The sequence below is a fragment of the Lissotriton vulgaris genome, chromosome 6, assembly GCF_964263255.1.
Source record: "Lissotriton vulgaris chromosome 6, aLisVul1.2, whole genome shotgun sequence".
Taxonomy (NCBI): Eukaryota; Metazoa; Chordata; class Amphibia; order Caudata; family Salamandridae; genus Lissotriton; species Lissotriton vulgaris.
Window position 1 is genome coordinate 978,648,373 of NC_141694.1, and position 23,924 is coordinate 978,672,296.

The following is a 23,924-nucleotide window of genomic DNA, read 5'->3' on the forward strand; positions in this document are numbered from 1 at the left end:
GGGTGTTTGTGTGCATAGTGATTGTGTTTTGTATGCATTTCAATGGTGAAGCAAAGTAATGAGTTGCGTTGTCAGCGTGCGCTGTGAATGTGTGTGCGATGTAAAGACGGCGATGTAAATGTTTGCAATGAAAACGTTTGCGATGTCGCATCATACATCTCCAGCAATGGCAGAGTTTCACGACAGAAAGTCTCTACATTGCCAACACTGAAGAAAAAAAAAGTCAGTCTTCCGGCATACAGCATCATTTGACCAATTTATATGGTAAGTAAATCTCTCAATCATTCCTTTAGGCATTAAAAAGACTTTGACCGCATCTGAATGTCCTCACTACCTTCCAGTGAGGGCCTGTGCTTGTATATAATTTGTCAATAAGGAAGTAATATGGATCACATTGTGTTGGTCATGATAGTTAATAAAAGACTGACCGCCTCCAAGGCTACTAAAGCCTGATTTAGATCCCTGTGCTAGCAATATTCTATTCAAGGAAATTTCTGCCTTTGAGGCTGAAATGCACTATTTCACTTTAGAACGACAGTGTTACATTCTCATGGAAGGAAGCGCATTTAACATCTTCCCCTGCACTCTGTATGTTGGACTCTGATACTTAAGATGGATTGTTGGTAAGGATAACCTCTGTTTTTGTATCTCCATCCCACTTTCAAAAAGGCCCCAGTGCTTTGAGTGGTTCAGAGTCCTTTACCATTCCCCCTCCTGCTTGCCTTGCAAACATGAATATAGATAGTAACCTACTGCATAACTTCTGATATTTCTTCCTCATGTGTGGTCAGCTTCCACAAGGACAATTGGACCAGAGATGCTCTGACATCATAAAGCTAAAGCAAGATGTTGTCTGACGTGAGGTCCACTCTGTTTCCTGGCAACTAGCAGGATAAATTTATCTTGGTACTGAAATGAGTAGCAGGCTAGACAGGCTGCTCAAATGAAAACTAAGATGGTAAGATTAAAGAAATTAGGGAATTTTTTGGACTTCTAAATTTGTATGAAGGTAAATTTAAGCATACGAGTCTCAACTTCACTATTGCTTAACTGGTAGGAATTGCCTAAAATGCTGATGGTGAACATGCTATTCATAGCTTTTTTTATTCCCATTAACTGTAGCATAACACTTCCTTGCTCAACTTATCAGCTGGCTTCATTGCTACTGGTGTACCATATCCTAAAACAAATAAAGTGAGATGAGTACGCTGCCACTTGGCTAGCAAAAAGATCTCTTTATCTATGTCCCAATGTACATGCTACAGTTGTTTAGAGAGTGTTAGAACATGATGCATGGGATTCAAAAAGTATGGGAGGTTAAAACACAAATTGAGATTTGATTTTCGACCATGCTGTTGATTTTCACAATAATACAGACTCCATAGAATTGATCAGTTTACCCTTTATAAAAATCAAGATGTTTTGTACTGCTTATAGTAAATGTGGTAACAGTGGACTTTTCCATCTGCAGATTATACTGAATGACCAGCAGTGGCAGTGTTTCACAACAGAATGTCTCTGCATTGCCGAGACTGAAGAAAAAAGCAGTCTTCCGGATACAGCATCATTGGACCACTTTATATGGTAAGTGTTAGATTTGGGGGTCTCTAGTTGGCACACGTAGGTACTTGTGACAAATAGTGACCCACTCCTCTATTCAGGGAAAGGGGATTACACACCTAAAATAATCCCTGATCACCCTCTAGGTTGCGTGGCGCGAGAAGTCAAGGTAGTCAGAGTTCAGGTGTACTCCTCCCGCCCATCTGGATGCAGATCTCTCTATTCACTACCGGGTGACTCAGCCTGTCTCCTGAAATTCCCCAGCCCTGTCACTCACAGAAACCAGACATAGGAATACACAAACTAGCAGAGGCAGGTTTGAATGGTTAGACAAGCAAATACCTACTTGCTAAAAGTGGTATTTGCAAACACAGAATATTAAAATAAACTTTACTAAAATATGTATTTTATTAGTCTGAGTTCAGGCATACTAAACTCTAATTTCTACCATGTTCTCTGAGCCTGTTAGGGCTATAAAATGTAACAATTCTAACAGCCCATTCTGGCCTATGGAGAACAGGTAGTCTTGCAATCGTGAAAAACGGAAATGGCTGTAATTCACTATTAGGACATGCCACACGCACCATTGCTTGGCCTACCTTATACTTACAATGCACCCTGCCCTTAGGCCTACCATTTGGGTGACTGATATGAAGAAAAGGGAAGGTTTAGGGACTGGCAAGTGGGTGCACTTGCCCAGTCAGCATGACAGTACCGGACTGCACGCAGGCTCTGCAATGGCAGACCTTAGGCACATTTTACAAGGCTACTTCTGTGGGTGGCACAACCAGTGCTGCAGGCCCACCAGCAGCATTTGGATAACACACCCTGGCAAACTCAGTGCACTAGACTAGGGTCTGACAAGTAAACCAAAATAGCCAAACATGGAATCACTAATCCATACATCAATTTACAATAGGGAGCAATTGCACTGTGGCACTGAATAGCAGTGGCACAGTGCCCAAAACATCTAACACCAGCAAAAATACATGAGGCAACAACCAAAAATGGAAGGGAGACCCACGCCAATGCTGCCAGGTCTAACACGTGTCCCCTCCAGCTGTAAAGTGGAGAGAACTACCCTATCTCCTGGGAGTTCTCTTCACTAAGGCGGAAAAATCTGGACAGACCATCAGCGTTGGCGTGGTCTGTACCAGGGCGGTGCTCCAACATAAAGTCCATACCCTGTAGTGAAATAGACAACCTCAACCTTGGATTCTCACTCCTCATCTGCATCAACCATCTGAGGGGTCTGTGGTCTGTCTGAACCAGGAAGTGAGTCCCAAACCGGTATGGTCTCAGCTTCTTCAGTGCCCAGACCACAGCAAATGCCTCACGCTCAATAGCACTCCACCTCTGTTCCCGTAGAAGTAACCTTCTACTGATGAAGGCTACAGGTTGATCTAGGCCCTCCTCATTCATCTGTAACAAAACAGCCCCCACACCATGCTCTGAAGCGTCTGTCTGGACAATGAACTCTCTTGAGAAGTTGGGTGCCAGGAGCACGGGCGCCTCAAAGGTTTTCTGACAAGTGTCAGTCCAAATCACTTTCTTGGGCTGTTTCCTGGAAGTCAGCTCTGTCAAGGCTGCAACAGTGTTACCATACCCCTTGGCAAACATCCTGTAGTACCCTGTGAGACCTAGGACGGCTCTCACCTCTGTCTGGGTTTTGGGTGGCTCCCAAGCAAGGATGGTTTCAATCTTGGGTTGTAGGGGCGCGACCTGGCCGCTCTCAACTTGGTGTCCTAAGTACACCACAGAACCCTGCCCAATCTGGCACTTGCTCAACTTGATCCGGAGGCCTGCTTTCCGCAGCGCCAACAACACTTCCCTGAGGTGGCGCAGATGTTCCTCCCAACTGGCACTGAACACTGAGATGTCATCCAGGTAGGCGGCACTGAACTCATCCAGTCCAACCAACACCTGGTTGACCAACCTCTGAAAGATGACAGGGGCATTCTTCATCCTAGCGATTACTGAGGAGAGCTAGCGATTACCGAGATGAATGGGTGGAACAATTTTTCAAATTTATATAGGTCCCAAGACGATCCTCATACTACAAATGTTTTTAAAATGGTTAATGGTGGAGTGGGGAATGAAAAATTGGTGATAACTCTGGAGGAAGTCATGATGGGGTTGAAAGCCACGAAGGGAGGCAAGGCTGCTGGCCCTGATGGGATCCCTGCAGATCTATACAAAGCAAACAACGAGATCTGGGGCCCCATGTTGGTACAGCTTTTAAATGCTGCTCTTGCTGAGGGTTTAAATCCATCTTGGTTTACCTCCGTTATCGTACCAATATACAAAAAGGGTGACAGACAAGATTACGCTTGTTATAGGTTAATCTCCCTCCTTGATTCATCTGTAAAAATTCTTGGTAGAATCATCCTGGCTAGACTCCAGAATTGGGCAGAGGAAAATGAAATAATGAGCGATCTACAGTATGGATTCCAGAAGGGCATGGGAACTGTTGAACAATGTTTAAATTTAATGATTGTTCAGCAAAAGTATATAAGGGTTAAAGGTGAACGGTTATATCTCATGTTTGTTGACTTGTCATCGGCATTTGATTGTGTGTCACATACTAAGTTGTGGTAAATCTTGAAAGGGCTGGGCGTGGAAGATCTGATCATTTGCTTTCTGAGGGAATTATACTCAGGAGTCACAGCCTCAGTCCGATATGGCCGTGGGGGAGAATGTACCAGGAAATTTGGAGTGGGACGCGGAGTACGTCAGGGGTGCGTTCTGGCCCCCTTTCTATTTCTCCTCTATATAAATGGACTTGAGCATCGTCTCCTGCAGGAGTGCAGGGATATGCCTAGGTTGGGTAAGAGGCCGATCCCTGCACTCTTGTATGCGGACGATGCCGTCTTAATGGCTCGTACTCCCTTGGCCCTACAAAAACTGTTAATATCCTTTGAAAAGTTCATGTTGAGTTTAGATTTGAAAATTAATTGTAGTAAAACATACTCCATGAACTGTGGCACAAAATCTGGGAAACAGATGAAAAGAATGTACATAAATAATGTTCCCTTGGAAAATACTACCTCTTTCCCATATCTGGGTATACTATTCCATGAATCTGGGGGATGGACAAGTGCTATAAAGGCCAGAACTCTTTTGTTCCAAAAAACAATAATGGCCATAAAGACTTTTATAAAAAAGCTGGGTAACAAACCAATAAGAGAAATCTTGACTATATATAATGCCACATGTACTTCGGTTGCCCTGTATGGTGCGGGACTTTGGGGTTTTTCTAATATAGAATCACTACAAATAGCTGAAAATAAATTCCTGAGGGATGTCCTAGCAGTACCACAGAGTGTTTCGACATATATTTGTCACACTGAACTGGGACAACCCTATATTTCAGATCTAATTAGAATACAGCCCATCCTTTTGTGGCACAGGGTATGGACCACTAATGAATGTGTAGTCAACCGGGCTATGCTACAGGATATATTAAAAATGGAAAATGTGGGTAGTGTTGATTGGCTGGATTATATCAAACATTTCATGATTGAAATTGGATGCCGAGAATACTACCAGGACCCACTATCAATGGGAAATATATCCAGAAAACTGTTGAAAAAACTGAGTTTGGAATACCTTGATGACAAGAGAAGGCGAGTGGAAATGAGCAAAAAGACAGTTACCTCGCACAACTTAGTACTAACTGGTGTAAAAGTACAGCCCTATTTAACCCTGATGATGTCTAATTATGACCGATTCCTCTTGACCCGTTTTAGACTAAATATTTTTTTAGACTCTTGTCATTCCCAGAAATGAATTTATGGTCGCCAAATTTACCTACCTGCCCGTGTGATGATTCCTCACCCCAATCAGATATCCATATTTTATTTTTCTGTACATTTTATATTATCCCTCAAAGGAAATTTATAATCCCTTTCCTTAAAGACATGAATTTAAATAGATGTCGCTTAGCTTTTACAGAATGAAAGAGAATGGACACAGTTTTAACCGTTGTTGTACTTTCAAGCTTTTTTAAACATGTATTTAAATTGCGAAAATCCATTGGCGCTAATGTAATATAATGGATTTGTTTATTTTTAAACTGACTTGTGTAAACTGTAATTTTCATGTTGTCGCTTTTATGGTTATTGATTTTAACCGAATAAAGTACTTTCTGATTCTGATTCTGAGATGTCATCCAGGTAGGCGGCACTGAACTCATCCAGTCCAACCAACACCTGGTTGACCAACCTCTGAAAGATGACAGGGGCATTCTTCATCCCAAAAGGCAGAACACAGAACTGTAAATGCCCATCTGGTGTGGCGAATGCTGACCTCTCCTTTGCCCCATCAGTCAAGGTGATCTGCCAGTAGCCAGACGTTAAATCAAACGTGCTGAGGTACCGTGCAGCCCCTAGCCGATCAATGAGCTCATCAGCTCTGGGGATGGGATGCGCGTCAGTCTTCGTGACTGAATGGAGCCCTCGGTAGTCCACACAGAACCGGAGTTCGGGTGTGGCACCCTGCGCTGCAGCCTTTGGGACCAAGACCACTGGGCTGGCCCAAGGACTGCTAGATGACTCAATCACCCCAAGTGCAAGCATCTTTGAGACCTCCTCCTTAATGCAAGCCCTCACCCTGTCAGTTACCCTGTAAGACTTGTGCTTCACAGGTAAGCTGTCTCCTGTGTCCACATCATGGATGCACCAATCTTTGACACCAGGAACCAGGGAGAACAGATCAGAAAACTGTCCCAGCAACTGGCGGCAGTCATTCTGTTACTCAGGGGTCAGGGTGGAAGAGAGGTTAACACCATCCACTGACCCATCTTGCTCTGAGGCTGACAGGAGGTCAGTAAGAGGCTCAGTCTCCTCCTCCATCCCAGCATCTGTTGCCAAGAGCATGCCCACTTCAGACCTCTCTTAAGTGGGGCTTAAGGCGGTTGACATGTAGGACCCTCAGGGGGTTCCTAGGAGACCGCAAGTCCACCAAATAGGTAACTGGACTCTTGCTCTCCACAACCTCAAAAGGTCTGGTCCACTTATCTTGGAGCGCACAGGGCTCCACTGGGGCCATGACCCACACCTCCTGTCCAGGCTGAAGCTCTACCAGAGTGGCATTCTGGTCATACCAGTGCTTCATCTCCTCCTGGATGCCCTCCAGATTCGCCTGAGCGAGTTCACTGAAGCGCCTGGTCTGGTTCCTGAAGGCCAGAATGTAGCTATCTACATCCTGGGGAGGTTTCCTGGGAGATCGCTCCCAGCCTTCTTTAACCAGACTCGGAGGCCCTCTGACTGGGTCTCCATAGAGAAGCTCAAAGGGCCTGAACCCTAGAGATTTCTGTGGCACCTCACGGTATGCAAAGAGGAGGCATGGTAAGAGGACGTCCCACTTACACCTCATGGGTTCCTCAAGACCCATTATCATGCTCTTTAGGGTCCGGTTGAACCTTTTAACCAGCCCATTTCCTTGGGGGTGGTAAGGAGTGGTGAACTTGTAAGTTACACCGCTTTCCTGCCACAAGGACTTCATATACTTGGAAATGAAGTTGGTTTCCCGGTCAGACACTGCCTCGCGAGGAACCCCCACACGGGAGAAAATTCCCATCAGTACTCGTCCCACCACGGGGGCCGTCACTGTCCTCAGAGGTATGGCTACCGGGTACCAGGTGGCATGGTCCACCAGGATGAACCTGTTGCCAATGGCTGTTTTGGGGTCTAGTGGCCCCACAATGTCAATCCCCACCCGCTCAAAGGGGGTACTGACCACAGGGAATGGCTGGAGAGGAGCCTTGTGCTTCCTCCCGCTCTTTCCACTTGCCTTGAAAGTCTGACGAGTCCTGCAATGAGTGTCAGAACTCTTGCGCATTTGGGGCCAATAAAAGTGTTTGAAAAGCCTCTCAAAGGTCTTGTCCTGCCCCAAATGTCCTGCTAATGGCACATCATGAGCCAGCCCCAGTAGGAAGGCTCTGAGCTTCTGGGGTACCATCAGCACACGGGCTGACCCAGGTTCAGCAACCTTAGGCTCACTATACAGGAGACCATTCTCCCAGTAGATCCAATGTGATCCTGACTGATCACCTGCTGCCTGGCTTACAGCCAGTTGCTGCAAGCCCACAAGAGAAGGGCACTCTCTCTGCTCCTTGCAGAAGTCTTCCCTGGAGGGACCTCCTTCTTGCTGCCAATGGGTCAGCTCAGGCAGGTCTCCCAGTTCAGCTATCTGTTCCCCGGTAGGCTCCAGGGCATCCCCCCTCAGGGTCTACCTCCTCCTGGGGCTGTGGTAACTTCAAGGGCCGGTTTCCAGCACCCCTCACCACTTCTCTCTTTGGCAGGTTCCTGGGCCTCCCTCTCAGGCTCCAGGTCCTCTTGAGAACCCCTACTGACTGACATTGACCGGGTGGTCACGCGCGCCCAGTCAGGCAGTCCAAATATCTTCAAGTGAGTTGTTTTCTCCACCTTTTTCCAAGGGGAGCTCTCAAAATCATTTCCTAACAAACAGTCAACAGGCATGTGGGCCTCACAGCTACCTGAAGAGGACCCGAGACCCCCCACTCAAAGGGAACTTGAGCCATTGGACAATAACTCTGTTTTTGTCAGCGTTAACAACTCTGCAAAATGCATGAGGGACAATCTGCTCTTGAGACACCAGGTGACATCTGACAGCTGTCTCACTGGCTCCTGTATCTCTAAGAGCCTCCACCTTTTGGCCATTGACGGTCACTCGCTGCCCATATTTCTTAGTGTTCCTGGGCAGCTGAGCCTCTGAGACCATCTCACTGTCTCCTAAAGAGACCAGGGTCATCTGTGCGGGATCCCACCCACCTTGGACTCTAATCTCCTACCCCAAGGCTACACTAGCCATCTGCCGGGGCGGACCACCAGTGGGTGCTTGTTTACCAAACATGCAGCACCTGGGATCATTCGCCTTATGACCCAGATCACCACACTTATAACATTTCAGGTTCCCCAGGGCAACAGAACTACCTGTCGGGGCTCCTTGCTTTCTCCCAGGGGGAGGCTGGGAACCTTTCACAGGGTTCCCTTGGGGACTACTTTGGGGCCCTTTGCTGAACTCCTTCTGTTTACCCTTGTCCCCCCCATTCTTTTGCTGGGGACCCTGCCCACCTTTGGCTGAGTCTCCCATGTGACCCTGGTGGACTCTGGTACTGACCCAGCGGTCCGCCTCCTCAGCAAGCTTCCTAGGGTTAGTCAGCTTGCTATCTATCAGATGCTGGCGCAGCTCTGGAAAACAATTATCAGACAAGTGCTCCCATGCAATCAAATCAAAGAGGCCTTGAAAATCATTAGCCTTGCTGCCCTTTACCCAACAATCCAATGCTCTGCAAAAGAAAGTGACATATTCAACCCAAGTACTGTTTTCTAACTTTTTGCATTTCCTGAACCTCTGCCTATAGAGCTCAGGTGTCAAATCATTTCTAGACATCAATGCATCTTTCATGTGGCTGTATGAATTGTGGACATCAGAAGGCAGGTCTAACATTGTATCCCGCCCCTCACTAAGGAACCTTTCCCACAATCCCGCTCCCCAATCTCTCTCAGAGACCCAGTGGGAAGACATGGCTACCTCATAGGCTCTAAACCACTGATCAATATCATTATTTTTGTAAAACTCCTTCACCACATCCTTGGCAATATACGCTCTACTTTCAGTATTTACTGACTGTACGCTGCCACCAAAGGGAGTAATTTCAAACTTTTAGCTTTCAACTCCAACTCCCTCAAAACTTTTTCATGCTCAAACTGCATTTTCTTTTCCTCAAGATCTAACTTTCTATTTTCTAATTCCAACTGCCTATCCACCTTGAACCTGGTCATCTCCAGTTCATGCCTTCTTGATCTTTTTCTGCCCTCCAACTCCTCTGGAGACAGACTTTTGTTAGAAGCACTGCTACATGTGGGGGAAGGTACTTTCCTCCCTCCTAGGCCCACTGGCCCGTCTTGTTGCTCAATTGCCAAGTCATCCTCCTCAATCACAGGAGTTTTCCTTGCTTCTACCCAGGCCCTCAGCGCCTTGTAGATTTCTTCTTTTACTCTGAACCCAGAGGTGGGAACATTTAACTTTTTGCAGAAAAATTTCAGCTGTGCAACTTTATAGCTTTCCAATTTCTCTTCTTCCAATTCAAGATCAGTGCTTATTTATTCATTATATTCTCTTAGGATTTATCATATACAAATGTATCAAGCAATCTCCATAATTCATATATACAATATATAAATAGACAATAGACAAACCAATTGCCATCAAATATTTTCCATACAGATCAATCAAGCAATCTTCAGCCACCATACAATACGGAAAAACAATCCAAGAAAACAATCAAATATATAACCACACAAAGAAAGACAAGGCGCCGATGCGCGTTTCGGAAAGGACCATGCGTCCACAGTTCCTTCGTCAGGGCGCAAAATGATCTATTTCGCTTTTTGCTAGCAGAATCCAATTTGTATAATAGGCGTGTGATGCTTCTTCTTTCTAAAATAATTCAATTAGTCCATCAATACATCATATTTATATACAACGGGGCTTTATTTTGAAATGTCATAAAGATTTGTATGGGACAATGGAACAATAAAGGCAGGATTATAATAGCAATACATATGAAGCAATAGCTTAATCTATACGTTAAAAGGTTGCAGGAAAGGACCATCGCCAATATCAAAAGAATAGAAAATGATTTAGGAGAATATCTGCGCCATTGCAGACATAAAAAATCTAAGGGGTAAGGAAAAGGAATACCCGTGTAAATATAATATGGATAAACCAGGCGACATATCCACATTGTATCAAGCGAGAAGGGAGATGTGCAAAAAATAGAGCAGTAAGCTCCAACCACCAAGTTTCCAAGTATATCAGGAAAAAGAATAATAAATGTTACATAAAAACGACTCACATTCTTTGAAACTCATAACCAAAGAATGAGTATAAAGAGCATATACTGGAGTCGTCAACCATACACCCTCTTAAACTAGTCACACATTCCATGGAATTTCTAACATATCATAAAAGGTCTTGATATTTCCAGGGTAAATAGCACAATAGTGTCAAATTCCAGGCTATATACAAGGCCTGGACAGCACGATATTCCCCACACAGATCTTGAAAGGAAAACGATGTCCAGACAAGGAGCAGACGTTACCCTGTGGACGCTGTCAGGATTAAACAACAAAAAAACATAAAAAGTTACAAGGGGGCCCTCCGACGTAGAAAGAGCGTGAGGGACAATCAGAACAAGGGAGCTATTATTAGCATACCTCTTAATTAGAGCGTGGTACAGGTACAGAAAATGCACGTTAATGTGGTTACCAGCTCCTAAACTTATTCCTGCATACACAAATGGCGGAGACACTACTCCATACAAAAAAAAATTCTAAAGGAAAAAGATAAAGATAAGAGGGCAATAACTCTCTTGCGCGCCCAAGTAGCACATAAAGTCCTGTTAGGCCAATAGCACATGGAGCAGCGTCACTAGGGTATCACACAAGCGAAATCCACAAGATGAATAAGTGGCATGCTCTGCATTAGATCTAAGCAGCGATAGCTAAGTCCTTACCTGAAGTAATTTTGAAGAATCTCCAAACGAACGCGGCAAACACTCGCGTGGTGGACAAATGTCCATACCTTTACTCGACTGAGCAGTCTGTTTAAATGCACGCTGTTGGGCCAAAATTCGCGGTAATCTGGAAAGCACATCACTGCCTGTTCCCCACTTTGAGATCACCCAGCTTCCTTGTTTCACGAAGCACCACGTCCCGATCGCGGTAATTTAGAAGTTTGAAGAGGAACGGACGAGGCCGGGCTCCAGGCCGGGGTGTCTGCGCTGGCACTCTGTTCGCTGTTTCTACCACAAAATGTGGGGACAGCGTCCCCTGGGGTAAGAGTTCCCGCAACCAGTTCTCAGCGTACTGCTCCGGTTCCTTCCCTTCTTCTCCCTCCGGAAGCCCGACAGTTTGTTGGCACTCAACTGGACTTTTTAAGGCACGCTGTCCTTGACCCATCCTGCAAGGGCATAGTCATCTCTAGCTCACCTACAATTCTTATTTCACTCTGCGAGTGCGTACAGCGTTTCAATCTCAGAGTTATGAAAACTTCCATTTTGTTCTAGGCCTCATAGGCCAGAATGGGAACTAATATATAAACAATCACAATCAAACAATAAATATTGAATTATAACCCTTCTGTTTGCCTTCCCCTTACTAAGGTATCCCTGTTAGTTATTACCTAGCAAATAAAGCAACACATATGCGTGATTTGCTCACCTGTCTTCATGTTTTTGCCACAAATAAAGAAACAGAAAGCACATTCATGCCGCTTTTGGTTAGTTTATAGCTGCTGCATTAATTTTGGACATCACAACATCACTTGGTTAATTGATTATAGTTGCAATACAAGCAAATTAGTTTCCCACATGTATTTATGTGTGCATTCTACTCTATGTTGATTATTTTTCAAAACCACACGATTAGTCCACGTTACTGTTATGAGAAAGTGACTTCATGAGGAGTATACAACATTTTGTTCCACACCTCGCTCCATCACTTGCGATGTTGGATTCAAGGAAATTGCTGCCTTTGCGTATGTAATGCACTATCTCACTATAGAATGATAGTGTTACATCCTCACGGAAGGAAGCTCATTTAACGTCTTCCCCTACACACTCTATGTTGGACTCTGGTACTTAAGATGGATTGTTGGTAAGGATAACCTCTGTTTTTGTATCTCCATCCCACTTTCAAAAAGGTTGCGTTGAGTGGTTCAGAGTCCTTTACCATTCCCCCTCCTGCTTGCCTTGCAGTCATGAATACGGATAGTAAACTATTGCATAACATCTGATATCTCATCTACCTGTGTGGTCAGTTTCCACATGGACAATTGGACCAGAGGTGCTATGACCTCATAAAGCTAAAGCAAGATGTTGTCTGATGTGAGGGCCACTCTGTTGCCTAGCAAGCAGCAGGATACATTTATCTTGGTAATGAAATGAGTAGCAGGATAGACAGGATTCCCAAATGAAAACTAAGATGGTAAGAATAAAGAAATTTGGGCATTTTTTGAGATTTCTAAATTTGTATGAACGTAATTTTGAGCAGAAGAGTCTCAACTTCACTATTGCTGAACTGGTAGGAATTGCCTAAAATAATGATGGTGAACATTCTATTCATAGCTTTTATTATTCCCATTAACTGTAGCATAACTTTTCCTCGCTCAAATTATCAGCTGGCTTAATTGCTACTGTTGTACCATATCCTAAAACACATCTAGTGAGATGGGTACGCTGCGACTTGGCTGGCAAAAAGATCTCTTTATCTATGTTATGTTATTTTATTTTTATATAGCGCAAATCACCACTGGTCTCTAACCGCTTCTACAGAAAGAGCAGGTCGCTGCGAAGGCGGAGCTTATACAGATGTCAATGTCTCTCTAAACAGGTAGGACTTTAAAAGCTTTCTAAAGGAGAGCAGAGACGATTCCTTATGCAGGTTCTCCGGGAGGTCATTCCAGATCTGTGAAGGAGGACCGAGAATACTTTGCCACCTTTAGTCTTAAGTTTGTACCTCGAAGAGGCTAGCCTGCAGGCCTCGGAAGGAAGTAGAGCCCGGCCAGTAATGTACTTTTGCACTCGGTCTTTTATGTATTTCGGTGCATCCCCATAAATGGCCTTGTGGGCTATAGAAAGGCTCTTAAAGTGCACGCACTGTTCAATGGGCATCCAGTGCAATTTATGTAGTAGAGGGGTGGCTTGTGTTCTCCTAGGGAGACTAAAAATGAGTTTGGCCGCATCGTTTTGTACAACTTGCAATCTCCTCAGGACCTTCTGGGGGATGCCCAGATAGAGGGCATTCCTGTAGTCCAGCTGAGAAATGACAGTGGCGGAAACAATTGATTGTAATGCAGAAGTAGAGAAGAGAGGAACAAGTCTCCGTAGTTGCCTAAGTAAGCCTGTGCAGATGCCTACCACCGAAGTAACCTGGCAGGACATAGATCCGTGTCAAGTCAAGTGTAACTTTATTTGGTTAGATTAAAACCATCAAAGTGCATGCAATCAATTCATAAATATATTCGTTATTATTCTTATTTCATGGTATTGCACAATTATATAAAACCCATCCGGTATGAAGTAGTCTTATCCAACACACTAAGTCCTAAGTTTATGAATACAAATAATAATAGTAGAATTCCAACAAAAAATCATAAATGAATTCATTTAAGACCTAGTCCCATTTATGCAATCATCAGCCTGTTCCTGCACCTAATGGCACCTATAAAATAGCTGGTAACCCCAAAACACACCACAGGCGATGCCAAAATTTGTAAATAGGCTAACACTGGTCTAACGTTTTCAAAGTTTTGACCTTTTAGGAGGGGGATAATACATTTCCTGCACAACGAGTCATAAAACTCACAGAAAAATACCATGTGAAGAAGATTTTGATCTGAGAAGTTGTCACTGGGGCAGGGTCTTAACGAACCTTCTTTAAAAAAAACCTTTCGGAAAGGCCAATAGCCAGGGGTCCATGTTATGCTTAAATCTAACTGAGACAAACAGGTGATAGGACCTATTTATATATGTTAGATATGGTTGCATCTGACTATTTGTGCTCAGTGTGACAAAACTCCTCACTTTAGGTTTCACTAATTCCCTTTCCTCCCTACACAGCATGGATCTATTAAAAAGCTGCTGCTTCAAGTCTTTAATCGCCGGTTTGGCCATAGCTCTTGGACTTAAAAATAATTCAGGACAGCCAAGGATGGCCATTTGAGACTTGATATAGCGATTCCAAGGTATATCTAAACCCTTGTCTAGCGTAATGCAGTCTTATAATCCGCTGATTTAGGTTAGGTGCGGTTGGGCCCAGATTCTTAGCCAGCACATTATGGGAGCAACCACAATCTGTTCTGAGATCTACCCAGCTCCAAGATACTCATGAATATTAAAAACTGGGGTAGAGACAGGGAGTGACAGTAGTTTACGAAAAAAACGGTTTCTACCGCCTGGCTATCGCCCGTCTCTAAATAACCCCATAAGTCACTCCCATAAGTCGCCATTGGAACGCACTTAGCATTATACATTTTTAAAAGAGCCAATTCTTTTTGTGAATTCCATGATGGCTCCCGTGGCTCGGGCTAAGATGTTCCTTTTGTGCGTACGCTGAGTAACCCAAGAGCGTTGGTCGTCAAAAAGGACCCCCAAATAAGGGAAGGCAGTCACCTTTGTTAGTTCCGAGTTCTTACAATAGAACTTAGCCTTCCTTGCTCTAAAAGAGACGATGGACATAGAATGGGACTTCTTAAAATTCGTAACCAAATTTAGAGAGTCCATAAAATCAATAAAACAATTTAAAAGGATTTGAAGCCCTCTTGAGGTCCTTGCCAGCAGAACCACATCGTCTGCATAAAGCAGAGCAGGGATCAATATTGAACGAGCCCTTGGGATGTCTTTACAACTGGAAATTAAAGTGGCCCCTATATTGTTAATGTAGAGGGTGAACAACAGGGGTGCCAAAATGCACCCCTGTCTCACCCCTCTTTTAACGGGCCAAGGATCTGTGAGCCTACCATCTTTGTTATAGCGCACAAAAGCTATGGTGTTCTCATGCATGGCTGCCAAGAAGGAGACCAAAACTGCATCTAGACCCATTCCATGGAGCATCGCCCATAACTTTATTTTTATTTATGTATTTATTTGGGCATTTGTAAAGCGCCTGGTTACGCCACTGGCGTGTCCCCGCGCTATGGTAAGTGAAATGGCTGTCCCCCCCCCCCCCTCCTACAGAAGGCTACCTGCTAAAAAGGTGGGTTTTAAGCTTCTTCCTGAACAGGACTTCACATGGTTCTAGTCGCAGTTCTAGAGGAAGGGCATTCCAGCATCTGGGAGCGAGGTGTCTAAAAGATCTTCCTCCCATACGTGCCTTTCTTACTCTGGGGACTTTTAGCAGCCCAGTCTGCGAGGACCGTAGATTGCGTGTGGGCTCATAGTAGGTCACCAGACTCTGGAGCGGAACAGGGGCTTTACCGCTCAGAATGCGGTGACATGTGGAGAGGGCTTTGAACTCTACCCTCTTCTCCACGGGGAGCCAATGGAGGGCAAGTAGAGCTGGTTTGGAGGGTGATCTTCTGGGGAGCCTGAGTACAAGCCGCGCCGCGGCATTTTGAAGTACTTGCAGGCGGCCCATGACCTTGCTCGTGGCCCCCAGATATAGCAGGTTCCCATAGTCAAGTCGCGAGGTGACCAGGGCGTGCACCAGCGTCCTCCGAGCAGAAATAGGAAGAAGGTCTAAAACTTTCCTTAAGGCTCTCAGAACACCGAAACACACCCCGGCCACCCGGCTGATCTGGGGACCGAAGGCAAGGTCCTTGTCCAGCCACACGCCGAGGTTCCTGGCCTCACGGCAGGGAATAGGGACCTCACCCAGGCAGGGCGGCCACCACGCCGACGACCAAGCAGATGGCCCTCTCCCCACCACGAGCACCTCAGTCTTGCTACCGTTCAGCTTTAAACAGTTTGCGGACATCCAGGTTGCCAGGTCTTGCATGCAGTTCCTGAAGATGTCCGCTGCGAGGCCGGGTGCACTTTGATAGATTTACAAGATCAAAGGCAGAGGATAAATCCATAAATGCCAGATGCAGGTCCCCCCGCTTAGCGACCATGTACTTTCCAATTATTAGGTGGAGATTGAGACATTGACCCACGGTGCCTTTGCCCTGCCGAAAACCATATTGGAGAACTGATATGATATTATTTTGATCCAGCCAATCAGTTAGTCGGGCAAGGACAACTATCCCCATGATTTTGGCTGCAGAGTCCAAGAGAGATATTGGCCTATAACTGGGTGGGTCATCTCTGGCTCCTTTTTTAAAAATCGGAATAATAACTGCTTTAGCCCAAGACAGGGGGAAGCCAACCTGGGCAGCTGCGTTAAAAACCTGGGTTAAGATTTTAGACCATAAAATAGGATCCGTTCTATAAAGGTCGGCTAGGACACCGTCGGGGCACCCAGCGCTTTTCCACCTGCTGTTGAACTAATTGCCTCTATTACTTTGTCTTCAGTAAAATTCAAAGGGGACGAGACAGACCCACTGTCCACTGTCCATCCTGGGGAGACTTGCCTAACGTAGGTATAAACACTCCAAAAATGTTGTACCCATTTTTCGGGAGCGATGTGACAGTCAGAGACAAGATTAGAAGATTTGTCAAAGATAGGGCTGTTCACCACGGTCCAGAACCTGGAGCTGTTTGATAGGACACTAGCTTGGCTAAGCTCCTCCCAGACCATCTCTCTTAGTTGTTTCTTCCTGCTCCCTACAACAATTTTGTATGCCCTCCTTGCCTCCTTAATCCTGTCTGTATCTCTTGGTTTCCCCTTGAGCACATCCATGAGAGCTTTATGAGCTCTTGTGCAGTTAACATCAAACCATTTTTTACTTTTTAAGGGCCTAGTTTTATAGGGAATTGTCAGGTTGGACGACACTTGTTTAGTAATACGGTCAAAAGCATCCAGGACAATTACGGGGTCAGCCGCCTGGTCTACACAGATGTCGAACTCCTCTGAGCAAACTCCGGTTAAGGTTTCAATGAAGCTATCTAGGGTGATTGAATCCCATCTTGGCTAGCGTGCTTGATCTTTTGGCACTATGTCACCATTACTTGTGTGAGCCAGGAGGCTAATTTTACCCATAGCATGGATGTTGAGGTTCAGTGGGTTGTGATCACTTAGGCAATTGTCCATTACCTCAAATATGCCTAAAAGGTCCCTCATAGAACCGGAGACTAGAATATAGTCAATAGTGCTATGATGGCCGTGGCCAATATATGTGGGTATTGGAGTTGACGAATACCCCTGAGTTGGGCAGATCAAATTATGGTCAGATAAAAGACTCTCTTGGAAAATTCCTGAGGCGGAATGTTCAAAGTGCGTTATCCCTTGCGGGGAATATTCCTCATCTAATTTTAAAAGACAATCAATTGGACAGACATGAATATTAAAATCACCTAGTACTAGTGTGTGCTAATGCATGTTAGCTGTGGACTCGTAATCAATCAAACACGTGGAGAGAGACCTTAGGTACTCTAGGTCATTATCCCTCGTGAAAGAATTCTAAAAATTAATCACTAACAGAGTTGGTAGATTCTTGGGTGTTAGTTCAACTGTTAAAATATTTGAAGAATATGAATCCATTAACTTGACTTTATATGTTCATTTCAAGTTTACTAAGAGCAACAGCCCCCCACTGGCTCGCCCCATACTGGACGGTATAGCGTGTTTACAAAATGTTGAAAAACCATCCAAAAAATAAGAATCTTGCGCATCCCACGTTTCCTGAAGGGCTACTATATCCGCACCAGCAAGAAATTGCTCCCAATTACTGTCTCCCCTTTTGGACGTAAGACCGGCTATGCTCCAAGATAACATTTTTAAAGTATCCTCCCTGGAGGCACAACCAGTCACGCTGGAATTAGGATATGAATGTAAATTGGGGCCAGATGTCCCCACTGGGGGGGGCATGAGTGGAATGCTAGGCGCAACAGAAAGGGGGTGAACCTCTACCACTGCCCTATCATTTGGAACGTTCACCGGAGCTATATTAATGACATTCAGTCAGTCTTGATTATCAAGCCCGGATAGCACCTCAAACCTATTTATATTCGGTGTAAAGCGGGGTATCTCATTTAGGTTTCTCTTCAGGGGTTTATAAAAATAGCCCAATGGCAGTGCCCAAATAGAGGTAAAAGATAGTGGGCAATGATCCTCGGCCTTTAGAATCATTTGAGCAACCAATGGAGTCCGAAAATTGACAACCACACTTTCCCCCCACTATGGTCTTAGGAGACTGACCCACCCACGATGCTCTACGAACCATAATAATATCATTGAACATAGCTGCTCTAAACCCTTTGTGTCTAGTCAGCCAATCAGCTGTTTTATTCCTTAGCTGTCCCCAGGATTCAGTTTGGTCGGATCTTAGCGCAGGAACACCGGCCAAGACCACGACCAGAGGACAATCCGCCAGAGGGAGATCTAAAATATCCCGAGCAGGCTTAGTGGGCACATGGGGTAACGATCTAAGGCCATCCCTATGTGGTGTTTGTACAGCCTTGGCTTCACTATGGGTGGGCTCCTGGGGGAGCAGAGTTTTGCAACCTAATTGCACCCCTTTTAACCCACTCATCCATTGGGAGCTTGTTCTCCATTGCGAAGGATGTCCTGCAGTGCCAGATAGACGCGGCTGGACCTGCGTGTGGTCAGTACGCACATGAGAAACAGACTTTTCCGTCACTTCGTGGGCCCGTTCCCTGATTCGTCCCTCAGGCCTTCGTATAGAGGATGCTTCTGGGCTCCCCCACCCCCCTACATGACAATTATTGGTCCTGACCACCTCTGGATTCACAGCCAGGTAAGTGCCTTGTGTCAGGAGAAATAATTTTTCCTCAATTGCCCCAATCCATTCAAGAAAGGCGCTAGAAGCCCCGTAATCAGAGACTCCATATGCTTCCAGTAATCTAAGTTGCTTTCTTGTTCCCCTGCCATTAAATTATCCACATTATGAGTGACGGGGACACCATTCGCAGGTCTCAAAGACAACTTTCTGCTAGCCCCGAAGATTGAGATTTAGGTTTGATTTCAGCACTAGCTCTGGGCCTCAAGGCAGTCCCACCCCTTGCACTCTTAGCAGACGGTTTCCCGGTTCCCCCCTCTTGGGTTCGATCTATCCCTGGATTAGAAGCACCTCCTGTGGCTTCATTATCATGAGTCGATCTTTTGGATCTGGTGACTCTATCACCTATATCTACCCTTGGTGATTTTGATGGGGGTGGTTGCTGGGTGGTCAAAGCAACAGGGGAAACTGACACAGGAACCTGGGATGGCCCCAACAAGGCCCTCTGGTTGGTTACACAGGGGAAAGAACTATAACCAGGTCACTAGAATCCCTCTGGGTTGGTGTTTCTGCTGCATCCACGTCAGGGCGCAATTCAGTGCGACAGGGCCAGCCAAGCCAGCGTCGGCGGGATCTGAACTGGAACAAATTATCAGTTGAGGAGCTACCACTAGTGATTTTGCTTTAATGATGGCCCCCAAAGATGATCTTTTTTGCCCCATAAGCAGCCCCAGGGAGAGTTTTCTCTCTGTTAAGAGTATCTCATGCTGAAAAACAGATACTGCCCTATTTAAAAAGGCATCTAGAGTGCCTACTATTCCACCCCCAACCCTCTGCCCAGTTATTTTGTGTTTGGTGGCCATTGAACATATAATCAAAGTCTACAAGAAAGAGAATAAAGTCAAATAAATGTCACTGACCAAGTCCTTTACAGTGCGCACAGTACCGATGATCGGGGGGTTGGCCCAGCCCAGCCTACTCCGGGCTACAACGGGCGCGGGCAGCGGCCAGGCACGTCATGCGCTGCGGGAGGCTGAAAACTGTTTTAAGCACCTCCTGTCGCTTCCAAATGACACATGTGGGCTGCGCCACTAGGGCTTCTGGAAGTGGGAGTCCTCTAGACCTGCGTCTGCAGGCTGGCGGTGCGGTACAGATCAGCAGACCAGAGGGAATGCCCCCGGAGCAAATGGCAGGTGAATCCATGCAGCATGAAGTGTGGCGAAGGTAGGCAAATGAGTCAATTTTCCGGCCCAGGCTTTTTATTACTGGCACTGGGATTTGAGCTACACCCAACTCCGGAGGCCAAAAAATATCACAATGTGGGAGGGCAGGTTTGATAAACAGGCGTGGAGGCTGCATAAGGGTTTAGAAAAAGGTTTAATAACAAAAGATGAAGTTGGGATAGGAAGTGATGTCTGTCTTTGGGTTTCTTCGTCTTCTTCAGTTGATTCCCGTGAGCTGGAAGGGCTGGAAAAAGGGGTTTTTGCTTCCTGTTTCCTCTGGACCGGGGTGATTACCTCGGAGGCTCATAGGAGTAAAGAAAAAGAACAAAGGGAACCGTAAGAATTTATTCTGGTACTACTGTGGTTGTTTTACACCATCACCACACCTCAGTGCTCAATGAATTCATGGTGCCCGCTCAGCAGAGGGACAAAAGGTCAAGGATAGGTTCCTACACCGGGATCTGAGTTTAGAAAAGTTTGAGGTAATTGTGAGGTATTTCAAAGATATGGTATGTGAAGGAACTGTGAGGAAAAACGGCATGTGAAGGACTGTGCCCGTTCCACCCTCCTCCCCATTTCAGAAACAACAATAACCCTCCCTCTTCCCCTCAATACACCCTCGAGCCGTTTGTACTCACTGGCTCCCGCCGTAACTCTCCTGAGTCCCGGCCGCTCCCCAGCCACCTCCGGACAGCACTAGTCCTCGAACCAGCGTTCCTTGTCGTCGTCAGGATTCTCGGCTGTTCCGACCTCCGGTACTGTTTCCCGGCTGTAATCGGGTCCCGCGTCTTCCCTTTGCACTCAGGTCCCGCGTCTTCTCCGCTGTACTCGGGTCCCGCGTCTTTTCCGCTGTACTCGGGTCCCGCGTCTTCTCCGCTGTACTCGGGTCCCGCGTCTTCTCCGCTGTACTCGGGTCCCGCGTCTTCTCCTCTTCCGCCTTCGTCTCCTACTCTCTCTCCCCGGCTTAGGATCGGGCCTCCTTTCATTGGCTCCTGCAGTTCCCTTCCTGTGCGCAAAGGCGGTACTTCCGGGTCAAGACTATCTGAACACTCCTGTAGGGAAACAGCAGAGGGATATGGATGCCGTAGTCCGTGTGGTTGACGCTGCGCTGACATCCGCAGCGGGACACCCTTCCATGGTATAAGTACCCGCACCTCCTCACATCCCCTTTCCCTTGCTGTCTTTCTTCTAGGGAGGTAATCTTGTGGGTATCTGGAGAAGTAGTCAGCGTTTCCCTGCTCTTTCCCTTTCCTATGTTTTGTGTGGAATCTATACTGTTGTAATGAGAGAAACCATTGCAGTACCCTCTCGTTGTCCCTTATTTCTCGCCAACCATTCTAGTGGTGCATGATCAGTGAACAGGGTGAACTCTCTCCCTTCCAGATAATATCGCAAGGTTCTACCGCCCATTTGATAGCAAGGGCTTCCTTTTCGATGGTAGCATAGTTTTTCTCTCGGGGAAACAGTTTACGGCTGATGTACAGGATGGGTTTTTCTCCCTGGGGAGTATCTTGTGACAAAACGGCTCCGAGACCCTGGTCTGAGGCGTCTGTTTGTAAAATGAAAGGTCGGGAATAGTCGGGGCTGATCAAAACAGACTCTGAAGTCAGGGAGTTTTTCAAAGTTTCAAAGGAGTTCAAAATCTCACTAGAAGGGGATCGTAACAGGTCTTCTGTCCTACTGTTCTTCTGTAGAAGATCAGTAAGAGGAGCAGCCACTTGTGAAAAGTTAGGGATAAACCGCCGATAATACCCTAATAACCCAAGGAAGGCTCTTAGATCTTTTTTGGTTCTAGGCAATGGAATCTGTGCAATGGCTGATAATTTAGAAGTCTGAGGTCTTATGACGCCCTCCCCTAACAAGTAGCCTAAGTACTTCACTGTTTGGGCAGCTAGATGACTTTTGTTTGGATTGATCTTCAATCCATGTGACCCCAACGTATGTACTACTTGGAACAGGTACGATAAATGTTGTTCCCAAGTATCACTGTAAATCACAATGTCATCAATGTAGGCTCCAGCATAAGTTTCATGTGGTCTCAGAATCGTATTCATATCTCTTTGGAAAGTTGCAGGTGCCCCATGTGATCCAAAGGGTAGCATCTTAAACTGATATAACCCATCTGGAGTTGAAAAGGCTGTTTTTTCTCTGTCTTCTGGCCTCAAAGGAATTTGCCAGTACCTTTTACATAAATCAAGGGTACTAATATATTTGGCTCTCCCTATTCTTTCCACCATTTCATCCACTCTTGGTAGGGGATAGGTGTCAAATTCAGATATTTTATTGACCTCCCTAAAATCAATACAGAAGCGCACCGACCCATCAGGTTTTGGCACGAGAACAATGGGGGAATTCCATTCACTTAGGGATGGTTCTATGATGTCCATTTGTAACATCTTCTGTATTTCTTCCCTTATGATCTGGCGACGGGACTCTGGTATTCGATATGGCCGTAACCGGACTCATTTCCCAAAAGGGGTTCTGATGGCGTGTTCAATCAGAGTGGTTTTCCCAGGATTAAGGGAAAAAACAGAGGCAAGCGGCATCAATGCTTTGCTCAAATCGACTTTTAATGAGTGGGGCAGTTCAGAATCTATGCATTGTGAAAACAGGGGATTTTGGGTTTCCACGTGGTGTACTGCTATTGGAAGGGGTCCCTCCCATTTTTTTTAGTAAGTTCACATGATAGATTTGGGATATTTTCTTGTTGCTGTCTGTTTCAATTCGATATGTCACTGGAGTGACCTGTTGGAGAACCGTGTAAGGTCCTTGCCACTGTCCTAATAACTTCTGGTCTGAGGAAGCCATCATAAGTAATACCTGATCACCTACTTGAAAAGTTCTCAGTTTCGCCCCTTTATCATATTGTTTCTTCTGGGCCTCCTGGGCATTCTCAAGGTTATTTCGTACAATGTCTCTGATCTGTCTCAGATGGGTTTTTAGTGTAGAGACATAAGCATGTAGGGGTTTTATGTTGTTAGGTTCTGTCTCCCATTGTTCCTGGGCCATGTCCAGTAAGGTACGTGGTTGGTGCCCATACAACAATTCGAAGGGAGAATAACCTGTGCTTTTCTGCTCCTTATATCTAATAGCAAATAGTGCCAAAGGTAAGATCTCTTCCCATTTCCGGGCTTCGAGGTCTAACAATTTCTTCAGAGTGGTCTTAATAGTGGCATTGTACCTCTCAACCAACCCATCTGTTTGTGGGTGGTAGGCCGCTGTACGGATTTGTTTAATCCTTAACTGTGTACATATGTCCTTCATCATTTTTGACACAAAAGGGGTCCCCTGGTCGGTCAATATTTCCTTCGGAAAACCCACCCGAGAAAAAACACTGATCATGGCTTTGGCTATATTCGCTAAGTCTGGTCTTCGAAGGGGTATGGCCTCAGGGAATCTGGTAGCATAGTCTACTATGACTAGTACGTATCTACAGCCGCTTCTAGAGGGAAGTAAGGGTCCAATTATATCCATACCTACTCTGCAAAAAGGTTCCTCGATAATGGGAAGAGGAAGTAACGGTGCTCTTGGAGGGTGATATCGACTATTCCTTTGACACACAGGACACTCTCTACAATACCTTTTCACCTGATGATATATGCCTGGCCAATAGAAATTATCCAAAATGGTTTTCTCAGTCTTTTCGGTTCCAAAATGACCCCCTAACAAATGGCTATGAGCCAGATACAACACTTTTTCTCTGAAAGGCTCTGGAACTAATAACTGTGCTTTCTGATCAGGATTGCCTTTTCTGTATAATAATCCATTCTTAAC

The 23,924-nt window shown here is 45.6% G+C and overlaps 1 protein-coding gene across 1 annotated transcript in view; it reads left to right on the top strand.

Annotated features, from left to right (window-relative positions):
* LOC147708272 (uncharacterized) overlaps positions 1-23,924 on the top strand; it is a 413,470-nt gene that overhangs the window by 268,805 nt on the left and 120,741 nt on the right. Inside the window, exon 16 of the mRNA XM_086925333.1 lies at positions 1,472-1,584. The gene's annotated coding sequence lies outside the window, so the exon portion shown is untranslated. The remainder of the gene's footprint in view (positions 1-1,471; positions 1,585-23,924) is intronic.